Source organism: Rhincodon typus, chromosome 30, assembly GCF_021869965.1.
Source record: "Rhincodon typus isolate 14 chromosome 30, sRhiTyp1.1, whole genome shotgun sequence".
In the NCBI taxonomy this organism is placed as follows: Eukaryota; Metazoa; Chordata; class Chondrichthyes; order Orectolobiformes; family Rhincodontidae; genus Rhincodon; species Rhincodon typus.
In genome coordinates, this window is record NC_063361.1 from 32,011,702 (window position 1) to 32,034,200 (window position 22,499).

A 22,499-nucleotide genomic window follows, 5' to 3' on the forward strand; every position below is an offset into this window, starting at 1 on the left:
CTTCTGGCAGCATCTGTGGAGCGAAATCATTTTTGAGGAAGGACTACTGGACCCGAAACGTGAACTGATTTCGCTCCACAGATGCTGCCAGAAGAGCTGAGCTTTTTCCAGCAATTTCTGTTTTTGTTTCTGATTTCCAGTATCTGCAGTTCTTTCGGTTTTTAGGACATCATGTCATCTGATGAATGGGTGAAAAAGATAGACTGCGAGGGTGAGAGCCGAAGCACACACTTCCCACTTTATAAAGAAGAAATGGCAAAATATGGACACAAAAAAATTAAGTAACACTATTGCCACGCAGGGAAAACTACACTCCCTCTAAACCATTTCCTTCCATTTGGGTAGTCTTCTCAATTGGACTTTCATGTTCTTTTAAGGGGAGTGGTTAATGGTAATGTCACTGAACTAGTAATCCACAATCCCAGGTCTACGCTCTGGGGGCATTGGTTTGAATCCTACCATGGCAGATGGTGAAATTTGAATCAATAAAAAATCTGGTATTAGAAACTAGCCTAATGTAACCATTGTCAATTGTTGTTAAACCCCATTTGGTTCACTAATGTCCTTTAAGGGACGAAATCTGCCATACTTACCAAGTCTGGTCTACATGTGACTCTAGACCCATAACAATGTGGTTGACTCCAAAATGCCTTCTGAGAAATGGGTCCAGTCAGTTCAAGTGGCAGAGATAGTAGGAACTGCAGATGCTGGAGAATCTGAGATAACAAGGTGCAGAGCTGGATGAACACAGCAGGCCAAGCAGCATCAGAGGAGCAGGAACGCTGACGTTTCAGGCAGTTAATGCTGGCTTAGCCAGCAACATCAATAGTCCAGGAATGATTTTTTTTTAAATTTAAAAACGCGCTATGAAATATCTATCCACCCCCTCCCCCAGCAGCAGTTCAGCTCCAAGGTTTCCTCGCTGCCAAGCTAGATGTCCATTGGCCTGATGTGTGATTAAATCCCCGCCCTGCTTTGATTGTATTGATTCTGTTCCCAACCAGCAGAGAGCACTCCAGCTTTGGGGAAAACGGGGCGGCTGGCTGTTGCTAGGTAACCGCGTCTTTCCTGCCTGGAATAGTGTTCTTTTGTTCGCAGGCTGCCAGTGTTTCCCACGGTGACATATGCTCCCTTCTGTCGCCTCTCTGATAGCAGAGGATATATCGATCGGCGCTGTCCTTACTGTTCAGCTGTGCGGGCAATGGAGATAATATGAATCTAGACAGAGTCAAAATAGCCAGCACGTGTCATTAGACATCCAGTTCATTCCATAGAAAACTGTATGCATAACAGACAATTAATATCCCTTATTATCCCGATGCCTTATCACACAATCGGCATCATTTAACTTTCTTATTATAATGTATGGTTGACAATAATCTAAAATAAATGAATATGCTTATAGTAAAGCACTACAGGCCGTTTCCTCACCGAATCATTTAGTGTATGCACCAATGTGTATTTTACTGCATGCACACTCTCTCCATTCCTGTGTTTATTCAGAAGAAACCAGCAATGAGTAAGCTAGTCATTGCTAATCAATAGATCGATTCCTCAGAATGGGTGCTGCGCAATTCTGGAAAAAGGAATTTCGTTCTTATTGTCAGCTTGTCCTTGAGGTTTCCTCGCCCCCGCATAAATGCGACTTCCCCCACTACCACCAACCGACCCCCACTCCCCAGCTTCACTCATCAAGAGGGAGTGGGGAGGGGGAAGGCGCGAGAGAGATGGAGAGAGTGGAAAACATGAGAGACAGAGATAGATGGCGTGGGGATAATAGCTACGTGAAACAAAGAAACGGGAGAGAGGAAGGACAAGAGGCTGTGTCACATTAGTGAAAGCAATGTATCAACCCTCACAACCGTTGCACACATACACACACACACACACACACACACACAGACACTCACAAGCACTTCTATGCTCAAAGATTATATATAAATCTGTGTTTATTATGTGTATAATACTGGTGTTGCAAGTATTTTTGGTCAAAAAAATGCTTGCTTAAAATCGTTAGGGAAATGCGCCTGATATTTATGTTCAGTGGGGTTTGAACGCTTGTCCAGCATTTGAGAATATATTTATGGTAATATGGCTGCACTGCTTCTGCTAATCTGCGACCATTCATTGCCTTTCACGCGTTGGTCGAAAGATTTTTTTTAGAAAAGGGGACAGAAAGAATATGGCAAGCAGACGGAAGGCAGAAGATGTCAGATGGGGTTAAATCTCGTTATCCCTAACCGGAGAAACAGATCGATGGACATGATAGCTGTGGGTGGAACGAAATCACCAGTCCGCCGTGAAAGTTAAACTGTGCTCATGTCCGAATGATGCAGAAGGAGCGAGCAGAAAACCAGTCTTTGTCCCTCCCTGCCCCTCACCCTAGTTATCCGTCTCCTGTCTCTCATTTACTCTCCATTTCCCTGTCTATCTGTTGGCCCCTTCCCTCTGTCTCACTGTATTTGACTGTCTCCATCTGTCTTTGTTTCCCTGTACTGTATTTGGTTCTTTTTTTCCCTCACTGTCAATCATGCCCTTTCTGTCCGTCCGTATTTTTTTTCCTTTTCTTTATCGTTGCCTCTCTGTTGGTCTATATCTGGTTTTCTTTAACTAACCCCTTCTCTCTTATTGATCTGTTACTCTATCTCTGCCTATCTCGTTTTCTGATTATCTTTTTGACGTACTTAAGTATCTATCTATCTGTCTGTCTATCTATCTATCGATCTAGCTATCGATCTATCTATCTATCTTGTTCGCTTTCTTTCGCGCATAAGGACAACAGCAAACGCACAAACTGCCAGCTCTTGTCCATTTGTATTTTAAGCTGCTCACCTGCACTAACCTATTTCACTGCGCCTCTTTGAGCGGAGGATGATGTTAGCAGGTTCCCTGTGATCGTAATGTGTCAATAGTTCGCTGAAAATATTAACTACCCATGTTTAATTATAAATATCATATCCGAAGATGAAATATTTGATATATATCGTAACGCTGCAATTTCTCCAGACTCCAAACATTGCAAACAACATGCGTACAAACTGCTGTAGGGAGAAAACATTCAATACACCTTTCATTTTTTTGTAAGAAGTGACTGGGGATAATCATTATGCACAATCGGATATAAAGTAAGGATTCTATAGTTCATGAAAGTGTTCGAAATTCAAACGATTACTAAAGAAAAAGAATAACAGAATAAAAACGTTATAAGGCAGTCATTGAAATAAAGCCATTTGTATTACAGAGTTGGTATCAAGTCAAATGTTCCAGAAAATTATACACCTACTTCTTTGCTCTATCATCCATTGCAAGGAACAAACCTGAAATCATAAACCAAATTTAACCTAGGTCTGCCATTTTGCTAACCTAGATACTAACACAATTCAATCGGGGTTAAGGATATATACAGAGATGATCTTCCCCCTATTACTTTCTTCTAAGCGATTAGAAACTGTTAATTAACGTAATTTTGGGTGACAATGGATTTTCTCTGTATCTTTCTTTTTCTTTTTCTGCCATCAGTTCCTTTCTTCAATCTTATTCTTTCAAATATGTGAATTAGCCAATGGTCTGATGCAGTTGGGAAAAGGAGAATATTTCACATTCTCAATCTTTTTGAATTGAATTGAATCTAATTATTAGGCTATGTACACATTATGATATTATTGGAAAACGGAACATATTTAATGCGCTTGCAAACTCAGGGAGATTAATCTGGAAAGAAAACAAACTCAGGAAGCAGTAAAATACTTGATTTAACTTCTTGTGACTGCTGAAGATAAAAATTGTGGAGCGTTTTCTTGTGTAAGAATATGGAGAGAAACGGGATCTTTATTAACGTTCGGATATGGTTTTCCTCATAATTAAAAATGAGACATACTTTGTATTTAATATACAATTTACTGGATTCATCGTTTTTTGATCTGAGTTGTTATATTGTGGCACTGCTCACAAAGCACTTAGGAGGCGTATAATGTTCTGAATACTTGGGATATTAGAGAAGTTGCATACCAGCTCACTAAGACCCAATCCACGGCAAAAAATAAATCCTGTTTGTTAGTTTGCGTACTCGGTGACGATAAACGTTTTATTGTTGAATCTTTTAAATTTTTACTTGGACATCATACTTACTTCCTGAACATATTCGCTTGACTGACAGTCTGTGTAAATAAATGGAATTTAACGTTTGACAAAGAGGCAGACTGAGCGCTAATTCAATCAGGTTGAAGAAAAGAAGCCAATCCTAGCAGGCAAGTGAATGTATTCACACAGGTTAAGAACATGCATTTACAAAAGTAGATAACATTGTTTAATATGGTGAACATTTACAATTACAGCATAGTAATTACAAACACTTGATAGTCTATACTACGATTTTCTTTACATATCTTCGTCTACCAGAAAATGCACTGTTGGACGTTCAGTAGTAGTTTAAGCTAATGTATATCTTTAGCATAACACATTGTTACAGACAGTTAAAACAAAATCTTGAAAAAAGTGATTTCAGAGGTTTATCACTAAGAGATAGTTCACCAATATCGCGCCAATAAAAAAAAGGCCACGAATTTTGAAATAGGTTTGACTTTAAAATAAATGATGTTCACTAGACTTTATGACCGACAGGTCATTAAATCAGACAGCGCTTAATGTCGACAGATCCTAATTTGCAGTAACTGTGTACATACTGTATTCGGTATAGTGATAAACGCTGAATACAATGTAGCAATTTGTGCCAGTTTATAACAATAATAATATGTTAATAATACAAGTTTGTAGCACTTGAATTATCCCTACAATGACAGGGCAACATAATCAGTCATACTACTTTGAAATATCATAATAAACAGCATGATATGTTCTGAAGTAATCTGTAATATTAGCATATACATTGATGTACAGTATTAGATGTATGTGGACGCGGGCCGATTGGTTAAAGCAGCGAGCATTGATAAGTGACCATAGCGTCACCATGCCTGAGAAATGACAGGTATCTACTCATCATTTCAATGAGCTGAAAGAGAACACATTCTGCAGGTTAAAAGAGCTGTAATAATCTGATTTTTTTTAAAAAAATGCACTTGATCTGTAGAAACAGGCCCTTCTTAAAATTTGGTAATATACATGCCGTCGAGCAAAGTAATAGCCACTGTTTGATACAGGTCTCAGGATGACGCTCCAGTTAAATAAACGTAGCAGTGAAAGAAATACCTATTGCATTGAGGTGTAGTAATAAGGGCATTGAGCAGAGCCTAGTAAGTGCATGAAGATCGAGCTATAATCAACTAATTTAAAAAGTCAGTAAAAGGCAACCCATTAAATTTGATCACAAATCACTGCATTACACTAACAGCTAATCAGGTGCACTGGGTATTTGGTTTGGACGCAGTTAGAAATAATGTAATGGCAAGTAATAGGCACTTCATTCATGGTGCACACAAATATATTTGGATATCCAAACAAGACTGTAATTGAATCAAAATGAAGTTGGATTATTTGTGAAAGCCCCCAACGTCTGAAACGCTGTCCGCGAGACAAAGAAAAACCCAGATCCATGGCACAAAATTTGGTGCCAGGCAGCCTTTGTGAGCACATTTTCTCAAGGCAGTTTCAAAATGGCTGTGCTTGGATGTAGGGTTACATTAATCAACATTTAAAGAATTTTTGTTTTTTTTTAATGCCAAGTCTCGACTTCAAGAGATGGACAATGCGTACACAGATTGAATTGGTGGTGGGGGCGCGAGGGGCTGAGAAATAAAAGAAAATGCACCAAACGTATAATACCTTCATAAAAGTCAAACCCTGGCCTCTTAAAATGGTCACGTTTTAGGAATTTTGCAATTGTGGAAATAGAATTTGGGTGGGGGTAATATATTTTTAAAACAGCCGCTGTGCTGACAGTCACCGTGAGGTGCAGCGTCCATAAACGCGAGACTCTTCCCATTGAATAAATCGAACGGTAGTTTGAAATATGCCTTGAGACTATATTAATGATCCAGGAGAGAACAAGAGAGTAAGCAGAAAATAAAAATGCTGCGGCTTCGAATGCATACAATTAATTGGATAATTAAATAATTTCTAAGAAAATAATTTATTATTTTAACATTTCCTAATTAACGCTTATAGTAAGGATGCATCCTGTAATTATAAATATTAACTAAAATATTAATGTGTAAATACACTTCTGTTAAGTTGCCTCGTCTCCCAGCAACCAAGCCAACAGAATTCAATGGAAGAGATTAATGAAGTCTTTCCTTCGCTGTAATTTTTCTAATCATTATTTTAAAATTGTAAAAAAGATTGTGGAATGCAAAGGAAAGAAAATCAGAAATTTTTCCTGTAGAACCACTAGCGAGAAAAATAAAACGCAACGTCCCTGGGTGGGCTCGAACCACCAACCTTTCGGTTAACAGCCGAACGCGCTAACCGATTGCGCCACAGAGACTGACTGGCAACTCTCCACTGGTTGTGTTGCTGAAGTAGATTATGTTCGCCTTTCGTTTTCCCTGATGGGTGTTTGCTTTGGTATTGAATGCATGGGCAGAAGGACAAATGTCTAGAAATAATAAGAAAGGAGATTACGTTCAATAGTCGCACATTTAAATGTTGCATGTCCGCATTAACTCTTTCGGCACTCGTGTGAAGGTCCCAGCTTTTCTGACGTGCGGTGCAGTTAGGATTCACATATACTCTGTGCCCAAATCCTGCACATCTCATGATTTGGTAGGAATCAGCAGGTATAAAGAGTCGTTGCAAGGGCTATATGCAACTGGCAACAAGAATGATCGTATCATGATGCAGTTTTGCAGCTCTTGTCTCGCTGTTTTATAATAATGTTGCCTGAAGTCTGCGAAAAAGGTAATGGAGCAGATAAAACCACATGGGATATTATCCTCCTTTCAGCATGTTTTTAAATATGAATATGGATTGTCATGCAAATTCCAACAGCAACAGTAAATCACTTAATTAAACAACAGACAAAATAGTTTCTGTTCATAACTCATTTACAATTCTTTCGTGTAGATTTACGATTTTAAATTGAAAAACCAAGCATCATGCCCTGCGATTTGTCTAGAATTAGGTGAATACATTGTAGAACTTTGCCCTGGAATACGTGTTTGTGTTGCTAAATTTGTATTTTGGAAACACAACATGAAAGGAAAATATCTCACAGAACATGATGCGCCTGCGATTCCACGATTGGGGGATGGGGAAGTTGCAGTGGGGTTGTTTTTGCATTATTTTCCTGAGGCATCAAATGGTTAACAGGAAACCAGCAAAGCCCGGTTGCAGCTGTCAATCAGCCGGCGGCTGCAGATAGATCAGGTTGCTCAGCTGATGTAAATGAATCTGCTTGTTGGGGGAGGGGAGATAATTGGCTGAATGGTAAAGGTAATAGATTCCACGGGCTGCAGCCTAAAAAAGCATCTGCAATCAGTTTCTCATTGTAATTACTCATTCCGGATTGTGACTGAAAGCATTGTATCTTCTGATGCCATTTCTTTTAATTTAATAACCTAGCAAGTTGATCACTGAGAGTAAAGCTACAAAATAATGTCCTGAATAATTATTGCAACTACATTCCCGATTCATGCTCTTCAAGAGGTGAAAAAAATATATATACGGAATCATTGTGTTTCCCCCCCTCCCCCACTAGAATTGTACGTTTTAATACTCGGCCTGGTCCGTAGCCGCTTTAATCGGAATCTCAGTTGGAATATGGGTGCACCGTTTCCATTATTGGTCAAATTTAATTCCCTCCACATTAGCGCAAATTGTCTTACACCTATTTTTGTATTGACTACTTCACTAGTATTCTGATACGAGTTCTATAACTGAACATAATGTATATATTTTACTTTAAATATATTGCTACCTTGCTAAGCACGTGTAAAACAGGCGCTTTGAACATTTCTCAATCTTGAATTTCTGTTCGAGCATTAAACATTTTGCCAGATGCATGCTACATCATGAATCGTCAAATGACTGCCCCGGTGATATTCCTGGACCTCGCATTAAACCCCCAAGTACCTGTACTTAGTAACATTGGAGAAATCTTTCATTACAAAGCACGCATACTCGCTTCAGCTGATGTAATGTTTTCTTGCTACCTGCGATTAAAAGACCACAAAAACCCATCAAACTGCAAAACAAAACATTCGCACCTGCATAAAAATGTAATTTTTAAATTCAGTCTGAAAGTAGAATGTAGTGAGACACAGGTTATCTCATGATTCTTCATTGAACTCAATTTTATGAAGGGCGAAAATCTGTTTATAGAGGACTTTTACTCCATCTTGTGTAATTCTTGGCGCCCGCCTCGTTTTTTCTGTGATTGCTCTTTACTGCCCATGCCTTTTCGACCTATTTTCAGTTCACACTTCTTTTTCCTTAAAAAGAAATCTACTTGATAACGGCGGAAATGTTAACCGTTCTGTCTTGTATCTCGCTCTCTCGCGCCTCCTCCATGCCACTAAAACCCAGTTTCGCCTCCAATCGCTACTCTGTTGCTGAAAGGGCTGTGCATTTCAACCGACGGCGAAAAAAATAACTATAACTGCAATTCGTCGTCAGAGGGATTTTTTTTAGTTACATGGAAATGGGTTTTGCATTTCAGTTCTAGTTGGCCTCCGAAAAGGAAACAATCTCATGCTGAAGGCCACAAGAGGTGGATGACATTGTGGAACCCACGCAGTGGGCCCCATCAAGTGTTATGCGTACGTGATCTGGGTTGATGTAGTTACCAGGGTCTCTCAACTCACATCACTGTGGGCTCGTCATCTGCCAGTTTATGTGGGTTTTCAGCGGGGTTGTTGGCAGTTTGTAGAAGGTTAATATCGGCCAAATTTAACGCAGTTTGCCATCTATGAGTTGAGAAGAATGAGTCGCTCCGGTGAACGCATTTCAAGCCTGCACTGGAGCCATTGTCTATTATTTTCTATGAAGGGCATCAGTACATAATATTAACGAGCGGATCTTGATGCATTTTACGTCCGTTGACTTCTGAACTCAATGGTTTTACGATTGCATAAAGACGCCGTTCGGCCCATAAAGCCTGTGTTGGCTCTTTCAGAGAGCTATTCAATTTGTCCCTCGCCGTGATTCCAACTCCCCCCGCCAGGAGTCCTGCAATTTTGAGGTGTATTTATCTATATTATTTTTGGAGGTTAATAATTCCGCTGCAGTTTCCATTATTGGCTAAATTTAATTCCTCCACATTAGTGCAAATTGTCTTACACCTATTTTTGTATTTACTACTTCACTAGTATTCTGATATGAGCTCAATAAATCTACATCATGTCTGTATTTTAGCTTAAGTATATTGCCCACTTGCAATATATTCCAGGACATCATAACAAGATCTTTTTTAAAGATCGCCTAATCTTTCCTAGACCTTTTTTTGTCGATTATCGCAAATCTCTGTCCTCTGTTTACCAACCTTATACCGTTCTTTCATAAAATGCGTTAATATCAGAATGAAAGAAAAATCGACATCTCAAGATTACTAGTAGTTGATGGGGTTTGTCAAATCCTAATTGGTCGCTTCATCACTTCTAGAAGTGGATTAAACTGAAAACCATTGGAATTAGTTGCTTCTGGAATCGAGGAGAGATTATCTGACTCACGCATTGAAGCCGTAAAACATTAGAATTTTTGTTTTGGAAAAGCTTAACGTATTTTTGTTAGCTAGGACTGGAGATAAGAAAACATCAGGAAATGTCCGCAATGCGATGGAAACGTTTACCATACAGTTTCGGTCTGTTCATGAAACATTTTTGACCACAAAAATCTAAGGACTTCGGCGCTCATTATGCGGAATGTGTGGTCCATCCCGCAGCCAAATTCCGTATTACCCGGCAAATTCTTTGAGCGCTGTGGACACCGCGAGCTCGAGGGGAAACATTTGAGACAGTTGCTGTGGGTGTCCAGGTCCATTTTTGTTATTATTGTGTTCACATGTTTCAGCAGAAAACCAAAAGCGCGTCGCCATGTGTGGTACCTAAACCGGGATCACTCCACGTGCAAAGTTTGGATCAGAAAGAAAGCAATTGTATTTGCGCAGCTCCTTTTGCGTCCTCATAATGCGACGAGGAAATAGTTTGTTTCAGCGGAAATGAAGCAGATAAATTGTTCACGGGATGATCCCACAAAAATGAGAGAACCAACACCCTGGTTGGTTTGCGAATTCGCCGTGAATCTGTCCTACGTTGACCGAGGTGGCGGCAGAGCGACGAGGTTCCGAGATCTAGCGACCAGCCAAGTGGTTAACCCGAAGTCAACTGCAGGTATCGACATGGTCAGGTTGAATTTGTTCGCAGCGCTACCAGCTTCATTTGAGACAGTGGGTTAAGATACAGGGAGAGTCTAGTCGTGTTAGGATCCGAGAGCAGGCAACACGACCTGGTGGTCTTTGAGGGAAAGAAATTGAAGAGTCACCTAGACTCGAAAGGTTAGCTTGCTCTCTCTCCACGGATGCTGCCTGACCTGCTGTGATTTCCAGCAGAAAATTCTCAGCAGGTCTGGCATCATCGGTGGAGAGATCACAATTCAGATTCATCACGGACTGTTTCTCCAGTTTTTCAGGAATTTCCTTTATTTTTCCAACTTTCACAGAATTGCTGCTTCCTCGGTTTTAGGCTTTTCAATGGGCTGATTGCGATTTTTAAAAAAAAAACATCATTCACAGGGTGAGAGTGTCATTGGTTACACAACGTTTATTGCCCATCACTTTTTTTAAAATACCCAGAGGGAGTTGTTGTTGCAATAACTGTGTTGGCTTGGGGAGGGGGCTAATAGTCCTAGTCAGAACCGAAGTGTTACAATCCGCTTGGCATGGCTTGGTTGAATTGCCATTCTTCAGCAAATACAGGCTGTCAATGCTCCCTGCAATTCCTGCATTGTAGTTGGTTAGCTCCGTTGGCCGGTCCGCAATGCGAAGTAAAGCTAGCAGCGTGCGTTCAATTCCCTGTACCGGCTGAGGGTATCATGAAGGATTCTCATTCTCAAGCTCCTCCCCTCACCTCAGGTTAAACCTGCTCTCGACAATGGCTACTTTATCCTTACTGCATTATGTACAAATTGCTCGGCTCTGCTGTACTCAAATATTTATCTTATCAACATATTCTTCTATTTGTCTCTTGGCTATCTCCCTAATTTCCCTTTAATACTTCTATATAATTTCCACTCTGTTGAGTGAAAAGATTCCCCGATTGTTTTTTTTTTACTTCGTTTTGCATCTTCATCCATATAATTATTAACAGCTGCTTAACTTCTCAATGGAATAAAAGATGCATTAAAATTCTCTCCTTTGAAGCGGAAGGACAAATCGCAACTTACTTTATAGCGAATTTAAGATCAAATGCTTTTTGTAAGAAACCTATAATTAGCGCTATTTCTAAACGAAACATCTCAGTCGTGTGCGATTATATAAACTAAGCGTTTGCTTTGTAGCTGTCCTTGGGGATAAATTGAGAACTGAGAAGGCAGTGTTGCTAATAGTTGCCGGTCCAATAATCTACTTCGCTTCTCAATTTACTCCCTGAAAAAGCCCCAAAGCGAGAGCTCAGGACTTTTACCATTTGCTATTCCGTACGTTTTCTTTCGAGCTGAATCCTTTGAACTGTTCAATTTTGGAGATTAACTGTCTGCATCACCTAGGGTGGCTTTTATTAATTTTTGAAAGGATCCCGGGCAAGCTTGGTGGAACTGTAGCAGCTCTCTTTAGTCAAATCAGAAGAAATAGCCCTGCAAACTCCCAATAAGGTTTGAGGACAATCATTAAATAATTGCTCTATATCATTGCTTCCGATCTAACACTGACTCTCATCTCCGAACAAAATCTTGCCCAAAAGTATGGGATATTCGAGAGCTACAAAGCTTAGATACTGTACTGCCCGGCGTTCAGAGAAGTTCTTTGCTGACAAAATAGCAATGACGCCGTGTTGCTGGATTGAACCAGCAACTATAATAAAGGCAACAACTGAAAATCTGAAACGAACATAGAAAATCGTGGAGAAACTCAATAGGTCTGGCAGCATCCTTGGAGGGAGAGCGAGAGATAATGTTTTGAGTCCGGTTCTTCAGCTGAAGAAATTTGAAGTTCTGAAGAAGATCTGCTGAGTTTCTCCAGCATTTTCTATATTTGTTTCATAATCCTCAACTCTCTATTGAAGAACCAGGTTGGTGAAATAATCTTTGTTTATTGAAGTACTTGGAATCGCTGGGAAAGGCGTGTTGCAATTTGACAATTGTTTCTATTGACCGCTCAGTAACTCCTGCGAGGTACAGGACATCCTACAAGTCAAAAGGTAAGAGATTTTGTGATGCAGTGATATTGTCCCTACCTCTGAGCGAGGAGGCCTTTAAGCCCCACCTACTCTAGAGATGTCTAATAATGTGCAGCCTGGGTGACCACGCTATAAGGGCATGGAAAAGTCGTAAATCAACGCGTAGATGCATCTTTCACACTGACGAATGCGCAATTGGAACCGGTGATTATTCTCTGTAAAGCAAAATAAGTCACTGTTCATGTACTCCACTTCAATCATTAGCTTTTGGTCCAAGATTCGAAGTGAGTTGAGAATTTAAAACTCCAAGTCATGTCGCATGATGGCAAAACGTCCCAATATCCAATATTATGCAGTCAACATCCTTCGGTATCCATATCAGACCTCTGTAGCAAAATATGGTGAATGTTTCCTTGTCTGTATTGAATGTTTGTGAATATTCTTTTAAAAAATACATGTAGAACTGAGTGCGAAAGAGTCAGGTCTAGGATAAACTTTAAACTTTTAAACACGCATCCAAAGATTAGTGTCGGTAAAATGATGTTAGTAGAGCTGGCAGGACTGAAATTTCATAGTTTGTGGAAGTTTGTTACTATATAGAAATTAGGGCGTGGATAATATTGGAAGGATTTTCTACGTTAGCAAGTCTTGGGAAACGAAGAGGCAATTTTCCGTTAACCTGTCATTTTGTCTGCTTTTCATTGGCTTATGGCTAGTGTTGGAAACTATTATTGGATGGACTTATTGAGTGGGTGGAGTCCAGTTCTCTGAACGGTGTCCGAGTTTAGGCTGTATAAGCATGTTTTATATAATTATAGATGTCTATTTAAAAGTTCTTGCAAATTAAAAAAAACATAATTGGTAAGCACATCAGAGAAGTCTAGCGAGCTGGAGGCTGTCCCTGGGCTACCATCTTGCTTTATAGCATATGATCTGTTCGCCTGTGAGACAGCAACTCTTGTTTGTTGGATACAGCACAGGCTCTAGACTTCAGGTGGGCTTTAGACTGCTCAGTTCACGCAAACAGAGAGATCTGCCTTACGAGAAGTACAGATTGATCTGCACTTGGGTCTAGGACGCTTGAACTTATGCCAACAAACTACAGTCATATAAAATAAAACACCCGGGACAATGCCGAGTTCTCACATTTCCGTGTGATTTCACTAAAACAGTGGGAATATATTTGGAAGTGGAATGAATGCCTGCCAGTCTAAATAATCTAACTGCCCCCTTTCACTGTGTAACATTGCGCAACCCAACTCTTGATGTTCCAGTGGAAGTGGATAAGGAATTCAACTGTTGGCAAAACAAGTTTGAGGTAGGAACTCGGATATCAAGAATCCGTAAAATTGAACGGGAAGGTTCAAACATGGGACTGTTATAACTCAATAGAATTGGGTGTGTATCCTTAGTTGGTTTATCTCTGAAAGAGAAAAGTTTGGAATCTCCCATTCTAATTGTGATATCTTGTTTGCTCAGGAAGCAAGATTAGTGAAGCTATGTGATTGGTTAACCATGCAAGGAAACATGTTCAGGCATGAGTGTGTGTACGATGTTGCAATGACAGAGGTGAGAATCCAGGTGGGTGAATTTCCAAGAGCCAAATGTCCTTATACTTGGCCGGTGTTCTCTTACACACATGGCCTGAAGGGATTTGACCTACCAACGCACACTAGTTTATATTTTATTGGGGTTTCAAACTTAGACATTGCATGGAATATTTTGTTTGTTGCAAGTGACACGTGAGTTCGGATGAGTAACCTACACTTTAATCTCTCTAACAAATCCTTTCCAGTTGGATATCTGAACAGCTGAATTAAGCAAACGTTTGACAAGCCTTTCATCGAATACTGGCCTCCTGGACACTTTTTTTCCGAAGAACAGTTCTGAAGAAGGGTCACTGGAGCCGAAACATTAACTCTGCTTTCTCTTCACAGATGCTACCAGACCTGCCGAGTTTTCCCAACAATTTCTGCTTTTGTTTCTGATTTCCAGCATCTGTCGTTCTTTGGCTTCTTTTTCCATTGGACGTTTTTTTTTCCCTGGTAAAGGGATGATCATGCCAAAGGTAGCCTGTTCACGAAGACCCAGCCGACCATACTTGTACGTAACTGGATCAGACCAAAATTGGTTGTTTGTGTGACAATTGTTTATGCAGCACATTGATTCTGTCTGCGAGGCGCCTATTTTGACTGACTTCAATAAATCTGTCATTAGTGTTAATTTTGGGTGTAAGTTTCCAACGTGCAGCAACAGATCCAAAGACCTACTTTCCACAACACTGTGGATAACAACAGAATGCTAGACGTCTTATTCCCGTCAAATCCAACGCGAAAATAGGAATATTGATGCAAACATTGAGAGGTATTTCAGTGATGTATTAGAGTGTGACAGGCAGAACCTATTCAATTAAATGGAAGAGCCTCTACTGTCAGGTTTCATGATATTGACCACATTAGCAAGTCTATATGAATCTTTTGATTTTTACAACAGTTTAAGCGAAGGTCCAGGTAGTTTATGAAAATGTCAACTTCAAAGTTTAATGACTATAAATGTCAAAGTTAGTTATTTTGATTCCCAGCAAACCAATGGCTTTCATATGCTTTGAATGCTCCGGCTTGTAAGCACTTGTTAAGACTCCAGAACATTAAAATAGACATTTGGCTTCCTTTAGGAACATTGATTGACGATCCAGGGCAAAACATTATTGCTCAGTTCTTCAAACATCTATCATAACTCGCCTTTCTAATGAGACTGTTACTTTATCAGGGACTCGGAGAAAACAAGGAAAGTTTTCCCCTCGGCTCCGGAATTGGAACACACTAGTTTAATTGTGAACTAATAGAAATGTTGTCCAAATTACGAGCTATTCAATATTTCATATTGACGCAATAAATTCTTACGTTGTTCCAAAGATGTATTCTTGAACACAGCAAGAATTAAGAGCGGCAGCTTTTGGTGGAACAAGCAAAATTTTAGCCGAAGAAGCACTTTTATACCTGGTCATGATGCAATGTGCAGGATTTTGAAAATAAGATTTCATATCTACAGTGATGTAACCACTGAAAATTAAATTCCTGGCAGCCTATCGAGAGTACGTGATAATGTCTACCTGAAGAAATTGAATTCGACATCCAATAGTCAGTTATCACGAGGTAGAATTGGAGAAATGCCTTGTCACAAAGAAGAGGTTTTTGGAATGCGCAACTCAGTCTTTAAATTTATCCAATTTAATTGAAAATGTTGTTTTGACTGCCAATGAATGCATGACTTGAGTTGGATATTGAAGAAACAAGATGTAAGGGGCATCAATGACACAGTCGCAGTGTCTCTACCTTTGAGCCAGGAGGCCTCTGTTCAAGTCCCTTTTTAAGAAGTGTGATTATGATATGTCTGTGTAGGTTGATTAAAATAAATAAAGTATGTTCCCTTAATGGTACACTGTTTTACTGCCCGATGTTTAGCTATTGGTCCTACACAGACCTCACACCGTGTGATCTCCTGTTCTAACCCTAGTCGAGTGGTCTTGTAGGTGCTCCCAATGAACTGTGTGTACAAGTTTTATGGAGAATAAACGCATAATCTGCTGCAAATTTAACATAGAATTTAACGATATTTTTTACACATTGCTAGCATATTTTTCACATAGCGTTAGTATCTATGCAAACCACACATTTTCTTTTTCCATATGGATTATTTGACTGACATTGCTTTGTGTTCACTTTGTGGTTACTGCTGTTAATGTTTTATGGTTGTGGTAAAGGCGATTACCGCGTTTCCAATAGATTTACACATTTTCCCATTAAAGATCCAACTGTTCCTCAACAAGTTCCACGGCATGTGAACTGGAAAAACAACCAACAAGAAGCAAACAAAAAAAAATACACATAAGGTGATTAGTACGTGGGATTCTCTGCCTCAGAATATTGAAGTATTTAAGGGAAAGCTGTTTGAAGTAGGGGAAAAAGGAAGAGAACAGGAGTGTGGTCTTAGATAGGGCATCCCTACGTCGAAAACCACGGCGCTGGCCTGATGCACCGAATATTTTTTGACTAACATGAATTTTTTTTTAGGAGTAAAGTATAATTTTTTTGAAGTTTAATGTGTAATTTTCCTGCTTGCATTTGCTGATCTGAGCGTAAATGTATGAAAGAGAGTAGATCATCTTAACCACCCTGTTCAGAGATGTTTTTACACACCTCTGGAGTTGGGACTTGAACCCCCAGGCTCAGAGATAGAGACGCTACCATTGTGTAACCAGAACCCTCTGTAAAAATGGGTAAGGCAGGGAAACTGGTTTCATCTTAAAATCCAACTATATGCTTTTGAAGGTTTGAATCCTTTGGCTTACCAGTTGAAATACTTTAATAATCTTGTTGCCGTGGAGATGTAATTAATGGAATTTCTGGGCACCGGGGCGGGGGGCGGGGTGGGGGGGCGTGGGGGAGGTGGCAGTGGGGGTGGTGGTGTGCGGATGGGAAGTCGAGTTATAGTGAGATCTGATGTTTAACATTTCACATGTTTCTGAGTCTGATCTTTCAACTGTACTTCTAATTTATGACTTAAACAGTAAACTTAAATTTTAAAAATCCAAAACGAAATTATGACCCTACCGAGCCTTAAAACTATGATAATATGTTAGGAAGACATTAAATTTACCCTATTGCTGATGACCCAGAAACACGATTTGTGCTTTACGTGTGTTGTACCATCGATGGTGAGCAAATATACACTGGGTGACCATAGTTAAAAATGCAATCCTCCAATTGGCACGCTGATTCTAATTACAGATTGCGTGCCTGGTGACTGAACCGAAAACTACTTGTTTCGTGAACGGTTCTAGTTTACTATCACCTTGTTTTTCATTCTCTGCGTATGAACATTTATGGAATAGGTTATAGTAATTTTCCCATTCACATGCCTGTGGATGTTGAGCGGCAGGATTTCGCCTCGTATTTAGATTTGCTAACCACTGTCATAACCTACACCGTGCCCCTCCCCCCAGATAAAAAAGTCCTCTATTCCTCCATTGATAATCCAAGTGCTTCAAAAGGTAGGGCAAGTTCAACCGACTCGAGGTGCAAGACTCAAAACGGAAACTGGCGTCGTGTTTATGATCCCGAAATACACGCGCTCTAACGTCGGCGCGGTTCTGACGTTAATATCGTTATTATTATAAAGAACTAGATATAAAAAACATGGCATCTTCCATCTGGTACCAACATCCAAATCGCAGCCTCACCCTGATGTGAAAATATGAAATTGTTTGGCATGTTATCTGATTTCATTAAGACGCTATACTGCAGAAAATGACCGTTATCTCGGGAGATCAGTCCCCTCCATCACATCTAATTGAACTAACTCTCTGTGACTCATGCAGTTTTAAAACCCTTTGACCTGAGTTATTTTATAGAGCAATGATTTTATTTTGTCGCCTGCTGTTACATTCTTGCATGGCAAGCGCCCAGGTTTTTGAAGAAATGTGTTCAAAAGGTCTCTGTCGACAGTGTCCTGACTAACGTTCATTTACACGAAAGCTCATTAGTAACTGGGCCTGAAGAAGCAATAGAGTTACATCAAATGGTATTTCACCTTAGTCTTTTGGTACCTGTTGCTAGAAATAATTCTGTGTGCGCAACACGAATAAAACTAACTCTTTACATGTCCGGAAATAAACTCATGCCATTGGACTACAAACAGCTTCTGGTCTCTGCGGCAGATATACCCTTTTCGCAACAGACTGGAAACTCATAAAGTGGGTGTTTGTGCGAATTTGCATTTTTCTTTCAAACCGCTTAATCACACTCTAGAACGCAGAGGGGAGGAAATAACTGCCACCGTTAGGAAAGTGTAAGGCATCTGACAGTTCACTGTCCTGGTGAAAGTGTGCCTAGCATCAGAACTTTCAAGCGTGGGAGGGTTTAAACTGACGCAGCAGCAAACCCCAGGAACTTTGATAAAACACAGAACTGCGGATCTGGAGATCCGAAACAAAAACAGAAAGTGCTGGACAAACTCAACAAGTCTGGCAGTATCTATGGACGGTGGAAGGAAATTAATGTGTCGAGTCCAGTGACCTTTCGTCAGAACTGAAAGCGCTGGGAACAGGGTGGCATTTAGGGTGATATCGGAGGAGGGGGACGACGAATAGAATACATAGAGACGGAGAGAAAAAAAGAGGAGAGGAGATCAAAGAGATTGGTTATGATAAGTCCAGAAGGAGATAAATGCTGGATAGTGTGCTAACGAGAACAGTGAATGTTTGAAAGTGTGTTGGCCGTGCTGGAACCAATCCATACAAAACTGCTGACTGTTTCCCCTACTCACTGTCATCAGTATAAATACCACCTGACCCAGCTGCTGACGAAAGGTCATCGGATTCGAAACGTTAATTCTGTTTCTCTCTCTCTACAGGAGCAGCAAAATCTGCTGAGTTTCTCCGGCACTTCCTGCTTTTTATTGCTCGATAACTTTGTTCCCGATGATGATTAGGCGCTACGAAAAATATCAATCAATAAGTTGAGGAAGTATTGAGGCACGGCAGAGAAAAATCATCCTCTTTAAGAAGGTAATATTGCATGAAGAAGTTATAGTTCAGCATTGTGAACTATTGCATTACTGCCACAAAAACAAAGATGCTGGAAAAGCTCAGCAGGTCTGGCAGCATCAGAGAAGGAGAAAATAGAGTTAATGTTTCGGATCTGGTGACCCTTCCTCAGAACTGAGCTTTTCCAGCAACTTTGTTTTTGTTCCTGATTTACAGCATCCGCAGTTCTTTTTCGGTTCTTATATTGCATTACTGCCCATTGTTTATACAAAAGGAACTCGCAATCCGACACTTTATTAAGGAGCAAGGGTTTCGAAAGTGGGTCTGACTATAGTTAAGCCTTGTGCCTTTCCTCAGTCACAAAATGACGTTGGCAGCTCTAGTTTATTTAATGAGAAAACGTTTACTACGTGAATGAAGGGTGTTTCCCCTTCCCTGCTGCCTCCTGTGTCAACTTCGTGCAAAGTCGTTTATCTCTAGAAGGCAAATACAGGGATGGAAAACAGCCAAGATAAATTCTTTGGCACAACTGGCGCAAAATTTTGGCAGCGTTCTCTCAGATGGCCGCGAGTTCGCGGTTCACAGCAGGGACTCAACCCAAATTTAGTATCCCCCCCACCCCACCCCAGTGCAAAAGTGAGGCAGTGCTGCGTCGTCTGAGGTGCCATCTTTTAGAAGAGATGTTTAAAATAAGCCCCTGCGTACCTTCTGGACGTAAAAGCTCTCATGGTACAATGTAGAAGAGAAGCAGAGTGTCATCCTGGCCAACATTCACCTCACTCAACATCACAAAAGAAAATTATCTGGCTGTTCTCGCCTTGCTGTATGTGGGAGTTTGCTGTGTACAAATTGCCTGCTGCCTATCGCAAGTTAGAATAACAGCTACTCTTCAGAAAAGTGCTTCGTTTTGTGTGAAGTACTTTGGGGTGTTCAATGGTCGTCAGGTGCTATACAATTGCAATGGCAATTCAAACCACAAAGTGGACAATGGCCTTCTGTGGCAAACTGCCCCATTCTCAAATCAATTTGTAAAAGTCCAACGGTTTTAGTATGCTGTCTCACTCACTGGCGTGACTCGCATTCTAAAATCGTCCCGTCTGGCTATTTACTTTATACTACAGGTAAAGATCAATCCGTTATGAGTCACTGTGCAAACTTTGCCAATTTTCCCTTTAAATTTCTACGCAGTCCCTTGTTAGATGTAACTTTACTCAGAGCAGTTTTACTCACACCTTGTTCAACCCCAGCTGTCTGATTTCCCAGCTACTTCCCGAAAAGCAATTTGTGTTTTGTTAGTGTAGTGTATATCTAGCCTATTTTACCGGGACGTTGATCGGAGGTCATCACCGATTACATTTGTATAGTAGTTGATTGTAACTTCAACTATGAAGGGAAGCATTCAAGAACTCAACATTATAATTATACTATTCGAGTAGTCTAATTGAACTCATCTATGCTTAATTAAAAAAAAACTATTTTATGGCCTGACAGCAACGAGTTCTTCTGCTTTTACATTCTATGCTTCCTCCCACAGTCGATAAGTTCTTAAAACCCAAGACCGGTATCGTTCAGCATTTTAAAAAACTTTTATTTTTCCTTCTTTCTTACACGCTTTCAGACTCAGCGTAGTCTGTCTCTCTGGAGTTTGATCTTCTTCCCAATATAAATTCTAAAATTAAACCGTGCTTCCTGAACAGTGTGACATAGTGAGAACTGCCGATGCTGGAGTCAGAGATAACACAGTGTGGAGCTGGAGGAACACAACAGACCAGACAGCATCAGAGGAGCAGGAAAGCTGACGTTTCGGGTTGGGACCCTTCTTCAGAAATCCCGAACCGAAACGTTAACTTTCTTGCTCCTCTGATGCTGCCTGGCCTGCTGTGTTCCTCCAGCTCCACACCATTATTCCTGAACAGTGTGATGTTTGTATCTTTTTTTATTCATTCACGGGATGAGGGCGTCGCTGGCTAGGCAGCATTTATTGCCCATCCCTAATTGCCCAGAGGGCAGTTAAGAGTCAACCATATTGCTTTGGGTCTGGAGTCACATGTAGGCCAGACCAGGTAAGGGTGGCAGTTTCCTTCCCTAAAGGACATTGTATCTGGGTTGGAAGGCCCGCACCAGAGCGCTGAGACTTCATAAAGTGGTTCTGTCAGAGGGCTACACTGTCGGAGACAAATGCCGTTTGTTGGCTAAGAGGTTTAACTTCAGTCTTCCTCTGCCCTTTTTGGGGGTATCGTCAAGATCCAACTGTATCTCAAAGAATAGAAAAGTAATTCACTCGGAATTCAGGCTGATATTTATCCCCATATTGACATTTTTTTTAGAAAGATGTTTGGTCACTAAATCAATGTTGTCTATGGGAGCATACCGTGCACATGGTGACTGCCTGTTTCTGCACTTCAGCAGTGAGTAAACTTTGAAACTTCCCAAATCGCTGTAGAGCCATATAGGGGTGTTCTTGAGTCCTGATAGGCGCCATATAAATACAAACTATTTTCTTTGTATCAACGTTATGCAATATGTTAATAGTAGATGTTTTGTTCGTGTTACTTTCATCACATTTTTTTCTATTCTGTATAAAGGTTTTACTCGATAGAATGTTGGTTATTCCGAACTCCAGATCGTTTATTCTGTGGCTGGTAATAATTATGTACAAACGCAAACAATAACCTTTGTTTCTACTCCAAACCATTGACTTTTAATCGTCTTTATCAGCGTACCCAAAATGTGGGTCTGTTTGATGTATTTTTCAAATGGATAGACCCAAATTTACAGCAGCTGTGGCTTATGATCTCGGACTGCATTTGTACTGCCTCTATTCTGAGCTGGGGGGAGGCTGGTGGTTTGGGCCGGGATGGTCGTCGGAGATTCGAAACAACTGTATGGTTTTAAAGATTGCATTTGCCCCAGTATTTGTGCCTGTTATTGTCAGTCTTGGGACATCACCCGCATCAATCAAACTGAGTGAAGATCAATGGGAACAAAAAAGTTGAACTCAACTTGTCAGATACTTCTGAAATCACGAAAAAGATTTTTATTGTAACCTTTATGACTTTTGGTTAATTATGATTTCATTAGTGCGACAACTAATGCACATGTATTATACTTATATGTGAATACGTATATATGGGCACAGTTTGGCATAAATTGAACAACAACCATTGGCCAGATTTGCATGGCTGTAGGGAATTGAATCATTTATTGTCACGTGTATTCAATGTAAAAATACAGTGAGAAGGATCAAATGCTTCAATCGCTTCACCACGTGCGTTGTGTGTTAAAGTTTGACAAAGAAGAACAATTGGCAACAATTAATCCGTTTTCATTTGCTCAACACCATTATTGTTACTGTTTACTGATCGAAGATGTTCTCTTGAATGTAATACAAATGGGAAACAGTTTGGAGATTGTTTATTGGAGAGGTTAAGACAAACGGTCTCTGGCAGCTTTAAGTTTCGAATTAACACATCATCACCCATACCCGCCACTCACCTAGAACCACATACAGAAGGTGCCCCACCATCACCTCATCCAATTAGAACATGTATGTGAAATCATAATGAAGTATACTACCACTAGATTGAAAGGGATATCTGCTTCTTCTGAATACTTGGATAAGTGGGATGGATGGGACACTACTCGACAATACGACTGAGCATTGGAGATTT

The 22,499-nt window shown here is 40.3% G+C and overlaps 1 non-coding gene across 1 annotated transcript; it reads right to left on the reverse strand.

Annotated features, from left to right (window-relative positions):
- Nucleotides 1–6,365: 6,365 nt before the first annotated feature.
- On the reverse strand, nucleotides 6,366–6,439 carry trnan-guu. Its single transcript has one exon. It is a non-coding gene; the product is annotated as a tRNA-Asn (tRNA).
- Nucleotides 6,440–22,499: the final 16,060 nt, after the last annotated feature.